The sequence below is a fragment of the Dermochelys coriacea genome, chromosome 1 (genome assembly GCF_009764565.3).
Source record: "Dermochelys coriacea isolate rDerCor1 chromosome 1, rDerCor1.pri.v4, whole genome shotgun sequence".
NCBI classification, from domain to species: domain Eukaryota; kingdom Metazoa; phylum Chordata; order Testudines; family Dermochelyidae; genus Dermochelys; species Dermochelys coriacea.
This window is the reverse complement of record NC_050068.2, coordinates 199,765,220-199,772,736: the sequence shown is the minus strand read 5'-3', so window position 1 is coordinate 199,772,736 and position 7,517 is coordinate 199,765,220. Positions and strand designations below refer to the sequence as shown.

General features: G+C 47.2%; 1 long non-coding RNA gene across 1 annotated transcript in view; it reads right to left on the bottom strand.

Annotated features, from left to right (window-relative positions):
- Positions 1–2,487: 2,487 nt before the first annotated feature.
- LOC122459470 overlaps positions 2,488–7,517 on the bottom strand; it is a 68,096-nt gene continuing 63,066 nt past the window's right edge. Inside the window, exon 3 of the long non-coding RNA XR_006280187.1 lies at positions 2,488–2,596. This is a non-coding gene — a long non-coding RNA (uncharacterized LOC122459470). The remainder of the gene's footprint in view (positions 2,597–7,517) is intronic.

Here is a 7,517-nt window from a genome sequence, read left to right as displayed (position 1 = left end):
TATTCGCAAAAGAAAAGGAGTACTTGTGGCACCTTAGAGACTAACAAATGTATTTGAGCATAAGCTTTCATGAGCTACAGCTCACTTCATCGGATGCATCCACTGAATGCATCCAATGAAGTGAGCTGTAGCTCACGAAAGCTTATGCTCAAATACATTTGTTAGTCTCTAAGGTGCCACAAGTACTCCTTTTCTTTTAATTAAAAAGACACCTATAATTCAAATAAAAGTGGATCTATATGAGCTGAAGACAGGTAGTGGGGAATCATTAAAAACTTAGCAGAAAGGCAGGTGGGGAGGGGGAAAGCTTCCAAGAAATTTATCTGCACAGCAATGTAACTAAACTTGAATAACATGTAAAATCATTCAAAAAGAAAATGAACATCAAGATGAGCTAAAGCTAACAACCAGCTGTCTGGCTCTTTGAGAGTCAAATCCATTAGCTCAGAAAGAAAAAGGCTTAATAAAGGTACATCTTAAGACAGGAATGAAATCCTCACCAACTGGTATAACATTGTAAAACCTTCACTTCATTTCCATTGCATTGACAGGTTCCTTCACTCAAGAGGATGCCCCTCCAGGTGGCAGTTAAAAACATGGGCTTTGCTGCTTGAAATTAAAAAGCCAAATGCTACCCTAACCAGAAGCTGCGGCCTTCCTTTCCAAAAAGAACCCTACCAAGGCAGGACAGGATTCCTCAAGGTGAGCTGTCACAGGGCACTGCTGTTTCGGACATTTTGCTGCCAAGTGTGTGCTGATCTGCTGATGTTTATACACAACTGGGGTGAGCGGGAAGCAGGCCATCTTTGCTTGGGGCGGGGCGGGGAAGAGGAGAGTAGACAAGGGGGTATCATAGTGCTTGGATGCTTCACAAGCAAGAAGTAGCTCTTTCCATCCTCTTTCCCTCACCCCAGTACATCAAAGGGAAAGATTCAGCCCATCTCTGGTATTGGTTTAAGCTGGATTTTCAAAGGCATCTAAAAGAATTAGGCTCTCAGTTTTCACTAATCTTCAGTGGGAGTTGTGTGCCTAATCGGTCTAGAGCTTGTGTACATTTAAAAAGATTTGCTGATATAGAGGTACCGGTAGAGCTATCTTGGCACACCCTCTTAGTGGAGACACAATTTATATCAGCAAGAGTGCTTTTGCTAGCGTAGCTTAAACCAGTCCCCCAAATGGAATAAACTATACTAGCAAAAGGACTTTTTTGACAGTGTAACTTCACATACCCTAGGGCTTTTGCTGTCATAACTATGTCAGTTAGGGTTGGGATTTTCTTCATACTTCTAATCGATATAGCAATGCTGGTACATTTACTAGCGTAGGCCAGGCTTTAAGCACTCTGAAAAATACCAGCCTTAATCTTCAGAATCTTCCTAAGGCAGCGTTTCTCAAACAGGGGTTCGCAGACTCTGCTGATCAACTCCTCCCCCACCCTCCCTCAACTCTGCCCCATCCCTTTCAGCCCCTCCTGCACACCGGGGAACAGCTGTTCAGCGGCATGCAGCAGGTGCTGGGAGGGAGGGGGAGGAGCGGGGACGGGACACACTCAGGGGTGGGGGCGGAATCATGTCCGGGGCCTCTCGCCCTGCTAATCAACTCCTCCCCCTCCCTCCCACATGCCATGGAAGAGCTGTTCCCTGGCATGCATGAGGCACTGGGAGGAAGAGTGAGGAGTGGGGATGGGGTACACTCGAGGGATGGGGCACACTCGGGGAAGGGAGCGGAAAAAGGTGGGGAAGAGGAGGGGCAGGGGTGGAGCGGGAGTGGGAAGAGGTAGGGCAGGGGTTAGGCCTTGGGGAAATGGGTGGAGTGGGGGCAGGGCCTATGGCTGAGCAGGGGACTTGGTGGTCCGTGAAAAATTTTAAATCAAAATGGGGGTCCTTGGGATGCTAAAGTTTGAGAACCGCTGTCCTAAGGATAAAAGAATCAAATGGAGTTACACCAATGCTGACTTTGATTCTCTCTCTTATTTTCCTTAGGAAATTGCTAAAACTATCAATCACATTTAAATATACTGGTATAGTATAATGGTAAAACTTCCTAGTGCAGACAAACCCTAAGATACAGAGAGGTCAAGTGATTTGCTAAGGAATTCACAAAAAGAAAAGGAGTACTTGTGGCACCTTAGAGACTAACACATTTATTGGAGCATAAGCTTTTGTGAGCTACAGTTCACTTCATCGGATGCTCACAAAAGCTTATGCTCCAATAAATTTGTTAGTCTCTAAGGTGCCACAAGTACTCCCTTTCTTTTTGCGAATACAGACTAACACGGCGGCTACTCTGAAACCTAAGGAATTCAGTGATTCTGCCCCTAAAATTCTGGTGTATTGACTCCCTGTCCCCTATTTTAAGCACTATAGAGCAGCATCTCCCACTTATTTATAGGGATACAGTCAACTGCTTCTCTAATGTTTTGAGTTCAGTTTACTGACAGATTTTATTTAGTTCAGCATTGCAAAAGGAACTTCTTTAATGAGGTGGTCTCTTCTTTCTCTTTGATCCTGCAAAATCAGCCATGTCGGGATCTGGTTAAAACGAGGTCAGTTACCCAACATCTGAGCATGCTGTATTGGAGTACGGGATACCCTTGCTGTTGAGAAAGCTTACACATCAGAATAGGCTATGCCAAGAAGGAAGACAAAAACAAGATTAAATATTTAGACATATAGATGCCTTTTATTATGTGTATTTAGACAAGGAAAATTCAATAGGAACCAAAGCTATGCTGCCCTTTGAATACTGAGGATAAGCTCTGAGGTTCTAAATGTAGGATCTTAAATGGGAAATAAACTAAATCAATCAACAAAGATTCATCATACCTATTTTATTTTATTTAAAAGCAAAAAATGTGCCAGAAAATAAACACTTAAAACAAAGGGGCCCTGGGCCATGCCTGGAGCTACTACAAGCTACCGCAATATAAATGAGTAATAACAAAAAACCCTCTCATTTTAAAGGAGGAGTAATTTTAAAATTTTATATTGAAAATTTATACTAAATTTTACAGTGAGACTTCTTGCTGTAGCAACCTCAGATATATAGAATATCAGGGTTGGAAGGGACCTCAGGAGGTCATCTAGTCCAACCCCCTGCTCAAAGCAGGACCAATCCCCAATTTTTGCCCCAGGTCCCAAATGGCCCCCTCAAGGATTGAACTCACAACCCTGGGTTTGGGAGGCCAATGCTCAAACCACTGAGCTATCCCTCCCTCCTTGTGTAGAGCATCATCCAGCAACCACAATGTAATGATGGGTCTGTTGGCATTTCCATTAGAAGATGTTTTATTCTGGGTTTTAGACACAATAAAACCTATAAAATACACTTTGGTCTTAACTGGTCAAATTCACATCTCTATAGCTGTGATTTGTGTGCCATTATTTGCTGCAAACTGTATACCAAGTATATGATTTCTGTTATAGTAACTTAAAATTAATTTAAAAAAATATGGCATCAGTTTGATTTTGTAGCACAGACATGACTGAATTTTGTTTTAACCACTTTCCTGGAAACGTGCTGCAAAGCTGCACTTTAGCCCAGTTCAAACCTGTGGTTAATACAAAGCTTAATCTCAGTTATGGTACAAGACAGAACCATTTTTTGTTTGTTTGATTGGTTGGCACGTTTGTTAAGTGTGTGTTGCCCGAACAAGGTTGATCTGACAGTGCAGATGGGACATTCGAAGCAACATCCTCTTTGGAAAGCACACAGAGCAAAGGAGCTCACAGGCAGGACTAGTGGAAAATCACAGGCATGCAGTATTGTAAGTGTATAGAGCATCATACAGCAGGAAAGCGGTGCCAAGCAAGTAATATGTTCCCTGCCCCAAAGGGCTTCCGTCCCACAGGTACTGACTGGTAAAACAATGCAGTACAAAGAGGCAGCTCTCCCGGGAATGTGTCATGGAAACGATGGGGGTTTATGGAATGCTTTAAAGGAGGAGCAACTGAGAGGGGCTCCCCCAGGGGCAAAGGCAGCATGGGAACAAGCACAAAGTGGGATGTTGAGGCCAGCATTTGTGCTGTTCCCCACAGTGTCTTGGTCTTTCCCAAAGGAAAAAAGAAGCATCTATGTTTCGCCCCTTGTGTAGATTATTCAGCAGTGTAATCGGAGCCCATTAATCTGGCCCTGCACAGCAAACAGCCTCCAGCCAAACAGCACAACAAAAACCTGCCTACCTACCCCTTTCACCTTGATGAGGAGCCAACCAGAAGACCTAGGTGGGATCACTAAAAATGTATCTTTGGTTTGTTGAGAGAGTTGGGCAGGGGCAATTTAATAATAAGGCTGGAGTCCAGGCTCCACTTCTGACATTGTTTTTGTCCCTTTCCCATCTCATTTCCCCAGCAGGCTCCCTGTGCTTAGCCTTCGCCTTCAGGACAGGAATCCCCTGTCAGCCAGCTGTGACTGGAAGGAGATTGGGTCCTTTTCTTGCTCATTTATCCCTAGTGGAATTTTCCCTCTTGGTAAGAAATGAAAAGGTCACTTCATTCTTTTCTGTCTCTGCATTCTCTCGCCCCTGCTATTACTTATTTATCTCTGTGAAGCATTTAACTGGATTCACAAGTCGTCCCTTTCCAGCACTGACAGACCCCTGGCTCCTGAGCCCTGCCTGCTGCTGCCTTGCATCAACTTCAGAGCTACTGGCAGAACAGATGCAGGAGGAGGACGGGACAAAGGCCACGTCCCACAGATTAGGGTGCCAATTTTCTAATTGCACAAAACCGATCACCCTTGCCCTGCCCCTTCCCTGAGGCCCAACCCTCACTCATTCCAGCCCCTCTCCCTCCATCACTCGCTCTCCCCCACCCTCACTCACTTTCACTGGGCTGGGGAAGGGGGTTGGGGTGCAGGAGGGGGTGAGGGCTCCAGGTGTGGGTTCTGGGATGGGGCCAGAAATGAGGGGTTTAGGGCGCAGGAGGAGGTTCCAACCTGGGGCTGAGGGCTTGGGGTTGGGCTCCAGCTGGGTGGTGCTTACCTCAGGCAGCTCCCAGTCCGCAGTGCAGCAGGGCTAAGGCAGGTTCACTTCCTACCCTGGCTCCGCACTGCTCCCGGAAGCAGCTGGCATGTCCAGCCCCTAGGCGGAGATGCAGCCAGGTGACTCTGTGCACTGCCTGTGCCCAGAGACACCACCCCCACAGCTCCCATTGACTGTGGTTCCCAGCCAATGAGAGCTGCGGAGCCAGCACTCGAGGCGGGGGCAGCATGCGGAGCTTCCCTGATCTCCCCTTTGCCTAGGGGCCAGAGGGACATGCCGGCCACTTCTGGGAGCCATGCAGAGCCAGGGCAGGCAAGGAGCCTGACTTAGCCCTGCTGCGCTGCTGACTGGAGCCACCAGGGTCCCTTTTCAACCAGGTGTTCCATTCAAAAACCAGATGCCTGGCAACCCTACCACAGATCTCTGGCCTCCTGCATGGCAGGACTAGGCCTCACCAACCCTTACTATACACCATTGTCACACAAAACACTCAGCCATTGTACATATGTAGCTCTCCTCTCCTACTTCACTACTGAGGGGTGGAGGGAAAGCGTTGTTACTGCAGCTTGAGGCAATGGTAAGGTAACATAAACTTACAATAGCATCAACATTCCTGATGGAGTGCAAGGAGGACATGCCACATAAAGTGACTTCTCCCCTGTTTTTCCCACTTCAGCTGACCTACTGCTGAATTCAAGGGGCCACCTCTCGGGATGTGTGTGAAAGGTGAGTTCTGGCTCCAGGCACACCCAACACTTGACCTCTTTGCTGAGACAGTAAAGGGGACAGCTGTTGCCAGCTGTGATCATAATTGTTCTGAGCTACAGATTCTTCTCCATTAGGAACTGGACTGAGATTCCTATCACCTCATTTCATATAGGCCAATGGTTACTTACTTGGTTCCAGCCAGGGCTGGTTCTACAGTTTTGGCCGCCCCAAGCAGTGACAAAAAACTGCCGCCGTGGACAGCAAAAGGAAGAAGCTACTGCCGATTTGCCGCTGTGGCCGGAGGAACTGCTGCCCCTTTCAAACTGCCGCCCCAAGCACCTGCTTGGAACGCTGATGTCTGGAGCCGGCCCTGGTTACAGCAACCTAAAGGTGAATGACTCAATAATCATTTTAAGCAGAGCCTTTCAGTTTCGCTTGCTTGAAGATCAGTTCTGTCTTGGGGACTAATGTAATTATTTCAGGGCATTAAACTTATCTGAAAGCTTTTGTGGGAAATCATCAAACTGTTCCCTATGTTCTCAATCCCTGCACAAGGCCATAATGGTATGTCCTTATATTTTGTGGTGGTGCAACCATCTAATTGATCCAATAAAGGCTTTATCTTCAAGCATGGGAGATGGTTGCTGAGAGTCTGAATCCCAAACCTTTCAGGAAACAAGCCATATTTGTATCCAAACATTTCTGAACACTAATTGGCTCTCCCAATGCTCATGGGGGGCCAGTATTATTATCTTTGTTTAGCAGATGAGGAAACTGAGCAACAGAGAGGCCAAATCAATGGCAGAGCTAAGACGACAGCCTAAGTCTCCTGCCTTGCACTATGCTGCTCAAGGCCCTGAAACAAATTCTCACACTGAGGCGTATGCGCACAAAAAGGCAGTCCCTTTTCAAAGGAATTTAAGGCTCCGCCCCCCCCACAGTTTTTTGCTATTTCCCCGACTTTAAGCTTTCTGCTAAAGAAAATGTCTTTCTCCACTATTATATATTATTTGTATTACTATAGTGCATAGTCGTGGACTGGGACCCCTTTGTACGAGGCGCTGTACAAACACAGAATGGAACAATGGTCCCTGTTCAGGAGCCTTTGTGCCGCCGGAGAAGAGAGAGAAAAGGGTTTCCTCCTCCCTCATCCAGTCTGCCACCTAATGGGTTTCCCTCTGGGTGAGGAGAGGGCTGGCTCCAGGACTTGTGAAGCGAGGGAACTCACTAGGAGGCTGTGGAGGGTGACAACACATGCCAGACCTGGTGGGGGGTGATCCTTGGGGGTGCACTCAGCCAACTTGGTGGCCTTTTCTGCAGCACAGCTGGCTGCTGGCTTCTGCAGAGTTTCAAAACCATCCCAAGGGACTCTGAGACAGACCCAGAAAACAGGGACATTCCCAGTTTTCCGTAACACATGGACACTGTCCACACAGGCCTTTGTGAAGTTCTCCCACTGTCGCAGCTCTGCATGGGGTAGCAATGGTGAGAGCACCAGTGTGACCAGTACCAGTGTGTTTACTACTATGTCATGGAGGGCTGCTCTGAGCAAGTTCAAGTCACACAGTGGTAAAAAGGCCAGTGGCATATCTACACTAGCCTTTCCACCATTGTATCAGGGACCGGGATGTAGGCAGAGATGAGGGTTAGCATCAGAGTCAAGTGCCAATTACAGGATTGAGCCAGTGATTGAGGCTGAGGGTCAGAGACCAAATTCCAGAGCCAAGGGTCAAGCCAGAGTCAGAAGCTGGAGCCAGGGGTCAGAGCCAGGAATGGTTACTGATGGTTGGAAATGAGGCATATGGGCAGGAACCAGAGGAGAGGCAAG